At 39.1% G+C, this 10359-nt stretch overlaps 1 protein-coding gene across 15 annotated transcripts in view; it reads right to left on the bottom strand.

Annotated features, from left to right (window-relative positions):
* BBS9 (Bardet-Biedl syndrome 9) overlaps positions 1-10359 on the bottom strand; it is a 468999-nt gene that overhangs the window by 425224 nt on the left and 33416 nt on the right. The window lies entirely within an intron of this gene.

Here is a 10359-nt window from a genome sequence, read left to right as displayed (position 1 = left end):
GGGGCCCCCCCCCCAGCCACTGCAGCCTCGACCTGCCGGGCTCCGGCGATCCTGCCACCTCAGTCTTCCAAGTAGCTGGAATTACAGGCGCGCGCTACCACGCCCAGCTAATTTTTTGATTTATTGCAGAGATGAGGTCTCGCTGCACAGGCGGATCTCGAACCCGCGGGCTCAGGCAGCCTCCCAAAGGCGCGGGATTACAGGCTGAGCCACCCAGCCCGGCAACCTGTAACTCTTAATCATATTCCTTTGGTGGCAGTGATTGGTTCAGAGATGGCCTATCACAGCCTATGAGTTGGAAAAAGACTTCTGCTGAGCCTTCTAGGAGGAAGAACCTCCTTTACATGGACTAGAATCTGTCGAGTAAAGATTTAAAGCTGCTATAGCCATCTTGTAACCAGGAGGAAATATCCTGTCCAAGGAAATGGAAGCAAGAGATGGAAAAAGAGAACTGAAATCTGATCAAAGTGAAGGCCCAAATGACATTAGCCTATTCTTGCTCAACTTCCTATTCTCGCTTAAGCCGACTGTCAGCTACAACCAAAGGAATCCTCAGTTTTACCAAAGGCAAGGTCGAAAGCACAACAGACACACACTCAAATCCACATGGAAAAGCAGAATTATGACTTCTGCAGAAAATGAGAGGTCTTGGTTTTCGATGATAACATTTAAATCTTGAGTTGCGTGTTACTAGGTAAACTCAAAATAAAAATATCCCCATGTAAAACAAGGCTTTATGATCAAGAAAAATAAATTGAGAGAAAAGAAGTTTAAAATATTGGTAAAGAATAAAAATGGAAGAAAGAACCAGATGGTGGTATGCAGTGATAATCTCTAATAAAATATTCATTTTCTTTTCCAAATAGGCTGACTTTGAATCTAATGAAAGAGACTTTTTTTTCCATAAACCACAAATTCATTATGAAAAGAAGGCAATAATTCAACATGGCTACAAAGCACAAATTATGCGATGAGAAACAAAGTTTTAAGAAACAAAATAGGCACAGCATAATCTAAACAACATAATTTTTAAAATAAAAGTGTATTCAAGCTAATTTTTTCAGCGAAATATTATGAAAGGCATTTGTTCATCAGACCAAGATTTCATCCAGTGTCCTCAAAGACTCCTTCTCATAAAACCTCTTCCCCTCCAGCTATGGCCTTAATTGCTCCTACCCTTTTATAGCCAAATCTCTTCACAAAGCAGCTTTCCTTTGGGATTTCCATTTCTTCTCTATGCATTCCTCATTCCAGGGCAACTAGACCAATGTCCCTACCCTCCTGTTAAAATTGTTCTCCCTAACTTCCCTATGGCTTCCAAATGACCAAATCCAATATTTTATTTTTAGTACTCCAGCCACTTAAGCTGTCACACTCCAGTCACACTCCTGACTCTTTCACGACTTCTTGAAACAAAACCATGCTCTCCTGTCTCTAAATCTGTATCTCTTAATCTCTGTTAGTTTCTCTTCTTATCCTCACCCTTAAATTTGTCATTCTCAACAAACATAGTCATAGTGAGTACTCTTTAAGAGTGCCACATCCTTCTCCATTAAAGATCAGCTGGTAGCTAAAGAAGATGGCTTTACCTTACTGAGAGCTTTATGCTATAGGTAAAAAAAGTCAATTGAGGTAGCCTGAAAATAGCAAGGGCTTTTTTTTTTTCTTTTCAGTTGGAGTCTCACTCTGTCGCCCAGACTGGAGTGCAGTGGCTGCTCCCGGCCACCGCAGCCTTGACCTGCTGGGCTCTGGCAATCTTTTCACCTCAGTCTTCCGAGTAGCCGGAATTACAGGCGCGCGCTACCACGCCCGGCTAATTTTTTTATTTATTGTAGAGATGAGGTCTCGCCTGCCCAGGAGGGTCTCGAACCCGCAGGCTCAGGCAATCCACTCACCTCAGCCTCCCAAAGGCGAAGGGTTTTTTTTTAAAGTAAAGTAATTTTTTTAAAGTGCTCCACAGTCTGAAAAGTAACCTTCTCAAGATGAACAAACTTTCCCCTCAAAATTTTGAATGGCTCAATCTTTGGGCCCTGAAAGCTTTATACCAAAGACCATTAAGTTGCTCAGTTATAGGAAACTGGGATTATTAATCTCTGGATTGACGTGGATTAAAAATAAAGTGCTAGAATTAAAAAGGTCAACCACACATTCCTAACCTCATTCACTCCCCTCGCACTGCAACACACACACACACACATGCATTCACTCAGCCTACAAGGAGTTGCTCTATTCCCAGGGCTCCAGCATAACTTTGTACACATTCATCTCTATTATGATTTACCTCATAATATTACAGTTAATTCTTACCCTTTACTACCCCAGATTGTGAGCTGCTTGAGAACGTACACTGTCTTTTATTCATCTTTCTACTCCAAAAAACTAGCACAGTGTCTGAAAACTCAGAAGATTCTTGGTAAATATGCATCAGATGGATGGACAAGAAGCAAGATGATGCAACGGAGGAGGAGCACACAAGACCCGCTTCAGTCCCTGAAAGTTCCCCTGCACCTCCAGCAAATTAACAATACCTTTCCCGTGTCCTTGGCACACATTTAAAAGATTCCTATACATTATAAGGTTCATCAACTTGTCACAGTCTTACAAGGCAAAGTTTGGGTAACTGAGGATGTAACTAACAACAGGGACTCTAAATCAGGCTGTAAGTAAAGGAAATTCTAGCTCAAATATCTTGACACCACACAGACTACATGAAGCATCTTATTTTACTAAGCTAAGTGTATACAGCTGTTGGCCCTAAAACAATGACATTTTTTTCTTCTCTCCACCATTGGCCTTCTGTCAATCAATATTAGTGCTGTCCTTTTCCAAATACTACTTTGAAATAGCAAGTTTATCTTAACTAGATAAAATACTGTGTTAACAACCACTGGTAGTTTTAGTAACACAATGAAACAAAAGCAAAGGAAAATCTGGCAGAAATATCATTTTGTTCTTTTCTTTTTCCTAAAACAAGCAGAGTTCAAATTACCAAACCAAATAAATTCCACCAATTTTACTAACATTTTTAAATCCATTAAACTCCATCTTTTCAAAACTGATTTAGTATATTTTCAAACTGTATCTTGTTTCTCCACACTTATGCCACGCACTAAATTTTGCGAGCATTAATTTGTCAAGAGTATAAAAAAGCAAAGATAAACTGATTTTTTAACTCAAATTCAAAGTCACATACTCCTTCAAAAAATCAGCTTAGATTTATATTACTGAAAACTACAAACATTTTTTAATTTCAAACACAACCCACCCTGAAAACAAATTAAAAAAAAAAAAGTCCACTACAGCCATTAATATACACTTCTTTTTTTTAATAAAAAAAATTTTGGAGGCCGGGCATGGTGACACGTTTATAATCCCAGCACTTTGGGAGGCTGAGGTGAGAGGATTGCCTGAGTCCTCTGGTTCGAAACCAGCCTGGGCAACTTGGTGAGACCTCATCTCTACAATAAATTAAAAAATTAGCCGAGCATGGTGGCACATGCCTGTAGCTCCAACTACTTGGAAGGCTGAGGCTGAAGGATCACCTGAGCTCAGCAGGTCGCGAATGCAGTGGCCGGGAGTGTGCCAGTGCCTTCCAGCCTGGGTGACAGAGTGAGACTGTAACTCAAAAAATAAAAATAAAAAAAATTGGGGGGGGGCTTTTCTTACAAACCAAAGCACCAACCAAAAAATTAAACTGAAAAAGCAAATAAATGACCTAGAAGCTACTCAACTTATTTCTTATAATCTATGAAGTATCAAAGTAATACACTTCACTTTAGACAAACCAAGTTATACTCCATTATGATTTTTCTTAAAAAGTTTTTTCCTGAATGGAATTAAATTCACTCACAGCCCAGATAAGGAGGCAGTTTAGTGTAGCTAACACCACAAGCTTCTGGATGCAAAGAGGCTGAGTTAGAATCCCTCCTCCATCATTTACTAAGTATATCATACATATACAAGTTTTTCAGCCTGTAAAGTGCTTAGAACATTGGTACAAAATAAGCATTTTGCAGATGCAGGGCTACAGCACACCTCTAGATCTCTGCAACTTGGCATTACCTGGAATAGTGTCAGAAATTCAGAATCTCAAAATGAATTCCAGACTTACAAGAGTCAGAACCTGCATCTGTATCGTGATGCCCTTAGGATTCAAATGTAAATAGAAGTTTGAGAAGCTCAGTTAAAAAGCACTTTTGCATTACATTCTATGAGATGTTACCTATTAAAATTAACTGTTTCTTAAAAACCACTCTGTTGTTTTTCTGCAACTTGAAGAAGTTACATTTTTATTGTGGGATCAAAATTCCTCCATTTGTGATTTCTACCGTATTTTATGCAAAGGCAGTAATAAGGCCTAAAGTTGTAGAGGACTGCCATCTAGTGGTACTTCAGTCTAACGCACATACAAAGTATTACCCTCAGCCTTGGCACCCACTGCCCTTCCATATTTCAAAACATATTTGCTTAAAATAGTCTTGGTTTTTGGGTTTGATTAATTCCTTAAGTGAGGACTATTGATACGATTACCAGATTCAACAATTCCATAAGAAGCTATATGAAGTAGAAAACAAGGTAGGTAGGAAGGTATAGGAAGGTAGAAAACAAGGATCTTTAGGTTTCGTTTTTTAAACTCAGATCATCTCTAGGGAAGTTTTCAAATTAAAAGAATGTTACACTCACTCCTGAAAAGGTGTACATTAACCACACACTAGAGACACAGGCTTGGAAAATGGGCTTTCTGATGAAATGTGCATGTCTTGAGGGTGACTTTTACTTTCTTTTTCCTAACTCTGTGCTTTTTACAATTTATACAGTATTCAAGGAAGAAAGCCACTTTCATGTTGGGAAAATGCGGTGTTACTATATATATTTACATAATTGGTTTTCATCCACAGTGCCTGGCTCATAACCCCCATGGTCCTTGCTACAGGCTTTTGTGTTACAACCAGGGCTCACCGGCAGGTCTTGAGGAAACAGAATCTCTCTAACCTTCTCCTGCCCTCCTTTCACCTGCCCTAAGGCAGGACTCCAATCTCCCCCACCCCTTGTACTGTAAGTCTTAAGACTGTCCCCAGGCAGGGTACCTCCCTGTTCTGTACTCTGGGGGAAGGAATGCTGATGTCATGAAGCTTCCATAAAAACCCAATAGGATTGGGTTTGGAGAGCTTCCAGATAGCTGAACACAAGGAGGTTCCTGAAGACTCATGCGCCCAGGGAGGGCATGGAAGCTCCATATCCTTTCTCCCATACTTCGCCCTATTTGCATCTCTGCATCTGTATCTTTTGTCATACCCTTATAATAAACCAGTAAATCTAAATAAGTGTTTCCCTGAATTCTGTGAGCCCCTCTAGCAAATTAATCGAACCCAAAGTGAGGGTCGTAGGAATTCAGACTTGAATCTGGTTGGTCAGGCATTCAAGAGGTCCAGATTTGCAACTTGTGTGGTGGGGAGGAGTCTTCTGGGACTGAGCCCTCATCCAGGAGAATCTGTCACTATCTCCAGGTAGACAGTGTTGAAATTGAATTGGAAGACTCCCAGCTGGTATCCTCTGCTGGTGGTGGGGATATTTGACACAGAAGTATTCTGTGTTGATGATTGTTGTGGTGGCGGTGTGAGAATAGAGGAAAAACACACTTGGGAGAGTGTTCCCAAAGCAGAAAAAAACATTTTACAAGTGTCTAAATAATTCAACTTCTCTACTGTAAGGAAATAATCAGAAATGTTGACAAAGATTTACATACAAAGATGTTCACTGCAGCAAACAAAACTTGATTTTAATAGATTCATAACCCATTGAATCAATGCATCAAAACATTTAGCCAGTCTAGTTAGATCTAAATTAGATTATTTTTAATTTCTACATATAACTAATAAATACAAATATGTCTATACAGAAGGAAGGAAGGACAGGAAGCAAATATATGGCAATTTGATATATCTTTTTCATATTTTGGATCATTTCCTAATACACATTCCCATAAGCCACATTACAGCATCTAAGAACATTTTCATAGTTCTTAACAGCCAACTTGCTTTTTAAGAGTATAATACTCTTTTTTTACATGGCTATGAGAAATGTTTGATGGTACAGACTATACTGTCACCTACGAAAGAAAACAGAATCTTGGGACCCCAAACTCACTATTCCAAAGGGAAAATTAACCATGGGACTGAGTCATTACAAAAAAGTAAATAAAAACTGCCTTTCTTTTGTTCTTAGATAGCTCCAAGGATAGAAGACTATATTCCTCCCCAGATGGCCTCCCTCACAAATTGCTTGCAAGGAAATTCCTTGTGGGCCCCCAAAATCTCTCAGAATACATATTCCTCCTTGTGGACTAGACCTAAAGCAGAGTTTGTTGGATCTCACCTTGCAATGTAGTTAACAGTTTAACTTCACAGGCACTGGACTTAAAATCATAGATACAAGACTAAATTTTACAATCACAGGTACAAGACTAAAAATCATCCTTCCCTGAGCCCACTGGGGGACAAATGCATAACTGACTTCTACTCTATCTTCCCATATGTTTAACTTTATCCTCTGTGAAATACAGGTTTACTGAGTGTGGGACAAACACATAATTGACTGGTCCTCTACCCCTTCTTTTCATATGTAAAATGTAAATTAACTGGGAGTTCATCAAAGCCTTCACAAGAACATAAACGTTTGCCTCATAAACAACCTCCATCCCCTTTTTTATTTTTTCATCCTTCCCCTCCTTCCCCCTCTATCCCCTTTAAAAAACTGAAAGTCCCAAAACCAGAAAAAGGCACGGATCACAGGTGCTGCTGTGAAATGCGTTTTTTCTCAGGTACATCCTAAATTTTGACAAAATAAACCTCAAAACCGACTGAGACACGCCTCGGTCATTTTTTTCAGTTTACACACCTCCTTAGCATTAGGCTTTATGCTATGGCTAATTTTTAACAGTTTTATTGAGATATAATTTTTATATTATACAGTTTACTCCTTTAAAGTATACATCCCAATCCTTTTCAGTGCTCTACCAGAGCTGTGCAACCAGCATCATATTCAATTTTAGAATATTTTCATCATCCCAAAAAGAAACCCTGTACCTATTAGCAATAACTTACCATTCCTCCCAACAACCCCCAAATGTGGCTAATTTTTGCTAATAGACCACTCCACGATTTTTCCACACTTTCTTATAGATACCTCTAAAGGACATCAAAATACTTTACCAAAAAATATACTTATTTGGCATATTTTGAGGTAACTGTTAAGAGGACCTGCAAACAGGAGGGGCCCTGCAAACCGATCATCTTTCATGGGGGAGATTTGCATCTGTCGAGAAAATCTGCATTGATACAAGCAGATTTTCTCTGAGGCCTTCCCTTGTGTGAACCTAGGAATCAACTCAGAGTCTGACACCTTTGAAGGTCTGAAGGAAACATTTACCATCTATTCACTTTGAGTGCTGTTATCTGTGAGGTTTCATCTATACGTAATCAGACCACCTTTGCTAGCCAGGCCTCCTCTTCTATCCCTCCCATAACCTGTTTTGCCATAGTCCTGCCCCATTCTTTCTGTAACCTCGAGGTGGTATATAAGCTTCACTTACCGGTTAGGTTAATCACTCTGTGGTTCTTTCCCATGTGCATATTAATATGTTTGCATGCCTTTTCTCTTATTAATCTCTTATTAATCTCCTTTTGTGAGCTGATTTTTCAGTGAAATTTCAGAGAGTGAAAGGGATTTTTCCCTTTGTCCCTATACCTCAATGATATTATGTAATTGCTTCAAACCCATGAAATGGAATGATTCCACTACTCGGTTATTTGTTTCAAATCCTGAAATGCTTTGCTTCCTAACAACAGGAAAATAAAACATGTCATAATAGCCTCTGAGGTAAGACATAATTTAAGGGAAGAAAAGTATTATATAAACACAAAGTTATCCATTCTTTTCAAAACTAGCAGCAACTATCATTTGTAAGGGGGGAAATCACCTTTTCCTCACCCATCCTAGGTTCATGGCTGCTATAACAAAAGATAGATTAACAAGAGAAAAGTACACACATTTATTTAATACAGATGTTATATGACATGGGAGCTTCATAAGGAAATAAAGATCCAAAGAAACAGTTAAATGTATGTATTTTTATGTTAGGTTGAATAAAGAATGGACAGTCACGGAAAAACATGATAGGGCTAAAAGTATAATCTAATGGTAATAAACTAGGTGAAGTTAGCAAGGCCTGTCCAGATTCTTCTCTGTGACCTCTCTTCTTCAGAGATAAGGCTACTCCTTTCTTCCAGGTATAGGGAGGGCACCTCTCACATCAGGGTCTGCTTCCAGAAAAGGTCAGAAAAATCCTACCTAGGTTTTATTGCCTGCTTCAGGGGAGAAAGGCAAAGGGGAGATGAGAGTAAGCTTCCTGCTTCTGTTTTCTTTAATGTTAAGGTGTCATATTTTAGGGTAGCATGTCCCAAACTCCATCATATTACTTTGAAAGTCTATTATTAAATCTAGCAAAAATGTTACGCAAAAGCAAGAAATTTCTTTATTTTGGATTAACTTGAGACAATGACAAAATTAACAGTACAGTACAATCTATATAAGATAACATTTGGCATGTGACCTAAAGAACTATTGTGATACTATTAAAAAAAAAAAAACAACTTTTATTTAGCCAAAGCACTTTTATATAATATCATAATTTCTTGGACTCCAGATGTATTGAATTCAGCAATTTCCTTTTTTAGGATTTAGTGGGGAAAGTGAATTGAAAATAGCAAATTAAACAAGAGAGACCTAGGTCTCCTAATTAGGTCAGACTTTTTTTTTTTTTTAAGTAAAAATCAGTTCTAAAAGTTGAAAGTAGGAAGAGGCATACCAAGAGACTCTCACCTAAATCATGGCTCCTTCTCTCCTCTCTTGATCTGATTCTTGAAATCTCCATATTACTCAAAGAATCTAAACATTCCTGTTACTCAAGTTTAGCAGTTTCCCAGCCCAGGCAAGTGATTTGTTTCTTATCACTTTAGTTACACAAAACATTTATTTGCATATCACCACCAAAAATATCCCTGATGCTAATTGCTATGCCCAAATTCCTCTAAGCCTTGTTTTTATCTATACCTGAAAAACAGAGTTCACATAAATGAATGTATCATTCATTTATTTCCAAGATAAAGTCATTTTCTCATACCATAAAAAAACTAATATAGGCAACTTGTTAAATGCAATAGTTAAACAATAAAGTCATAAAAACGTAAGACCAGAGAAAGAACTAAAATATTATAAAATTCCTAATCAGATGTTCTACAGGTATACATGAGAATACATACATAAACACACAGTGCCACAAAATTACACAGTATCACCACCTGGATTCCTGTCTGCAATCCAGCGCCACCAGCTCCTCTACCACCTTGCTATGGGGCAGTGAGAGAAGCTGTGTTGTAAATAAGAAACCACCCACTCCAACATCAAAAGAGAGTATACACAAGCAAGCACCTAGCACTGGTGATGGGCACAATACAGGTAGCCTTTTTGACAATTAAAAAAAAGAAATCTCCAAGGTGGGAGAAATCCAGGCTCACCGAGTCAGGACTTGGTAAAGGTGAGACTTTGTGAAATTTAGAAAAGGCACTCCTTCCTCTGGGTAGATTTACTCTGTGCTGACAGCATGGCTTGATGAGCAGCATCAAGTCTGTATTTCCTTCTCCCTTTGCCCCGCTTCCAGCTGCCCTTGTGCAGGCAGCCCTGGAGGTAGGTAGGGTGGAGAGAGGCGTTTGCTTCACCCTGCCTATAGCAGGTATACTGGGACTCCCTATCAATGAGTTTAACCATTTATTCCACTGAAAGAGACAGGCACAGTTCCACCATTAAAAAAGCTGTTTTGGCCGGGCGCGGTGGCTCAAGCCTGTAATTTCAGCACTTTGGGAGGCCAAGGCAAGAGGATTGCCTGAGCCCAGGGGTTTCAGACCAGCCTGGGCAACTGGGCAAGACCTTGTTCTCTACAATAAATCAAAAAATTAGCTAGGCATGGTAGCTTGCGCCAATAGTTCCAGCTACTTGAAAGGCTGAAGCAGAAGGATCGCCTGAGCCCAGCAGGTCAAGGCTGTAATAGCCATGAATGTGCCACTGAATTTCAGCCTGGGAGACAGAGTGAGACTCCAATTCAAAAAAAAAAAAGAAAAGAAAAGCTGTTTCAGTCAGCTAAGACATAAAAGACAAAATCTATAAGAAAGGTAGTTTTAGAACTGTCTCTGTAGATAATATAAAAGTGCTGACAGCTGGGCATGGTGACACATGCCTGCAGTCCCAAAACTTTGAAAGGCCAAGGAGAGAGGATTGCTTGAGCCCAGAAGTTCAAGACCAGCC

The sequence above is a fragment of the Carlito syrichta genome, unplaced genomic scaffold (genome assembly GCF_000164805.1).
Source record: "Carlito syrichta isolate Samal-C Ts95f unplaced genomic scaffold, Tarsius_syrichta-2.0.1 Scaffold169078, whole genome shotgun sequence".
NCBI classification, from domain to species: domain Eukaryota; kingdom Metazoa; phylum Chordata; class Mammalia; order Primates; family Tarsiidae; genus Carlito; species Carlito syrichta.
This window is presented reverse-complemented; position numbering and strand designations above follow the sequence as displayed.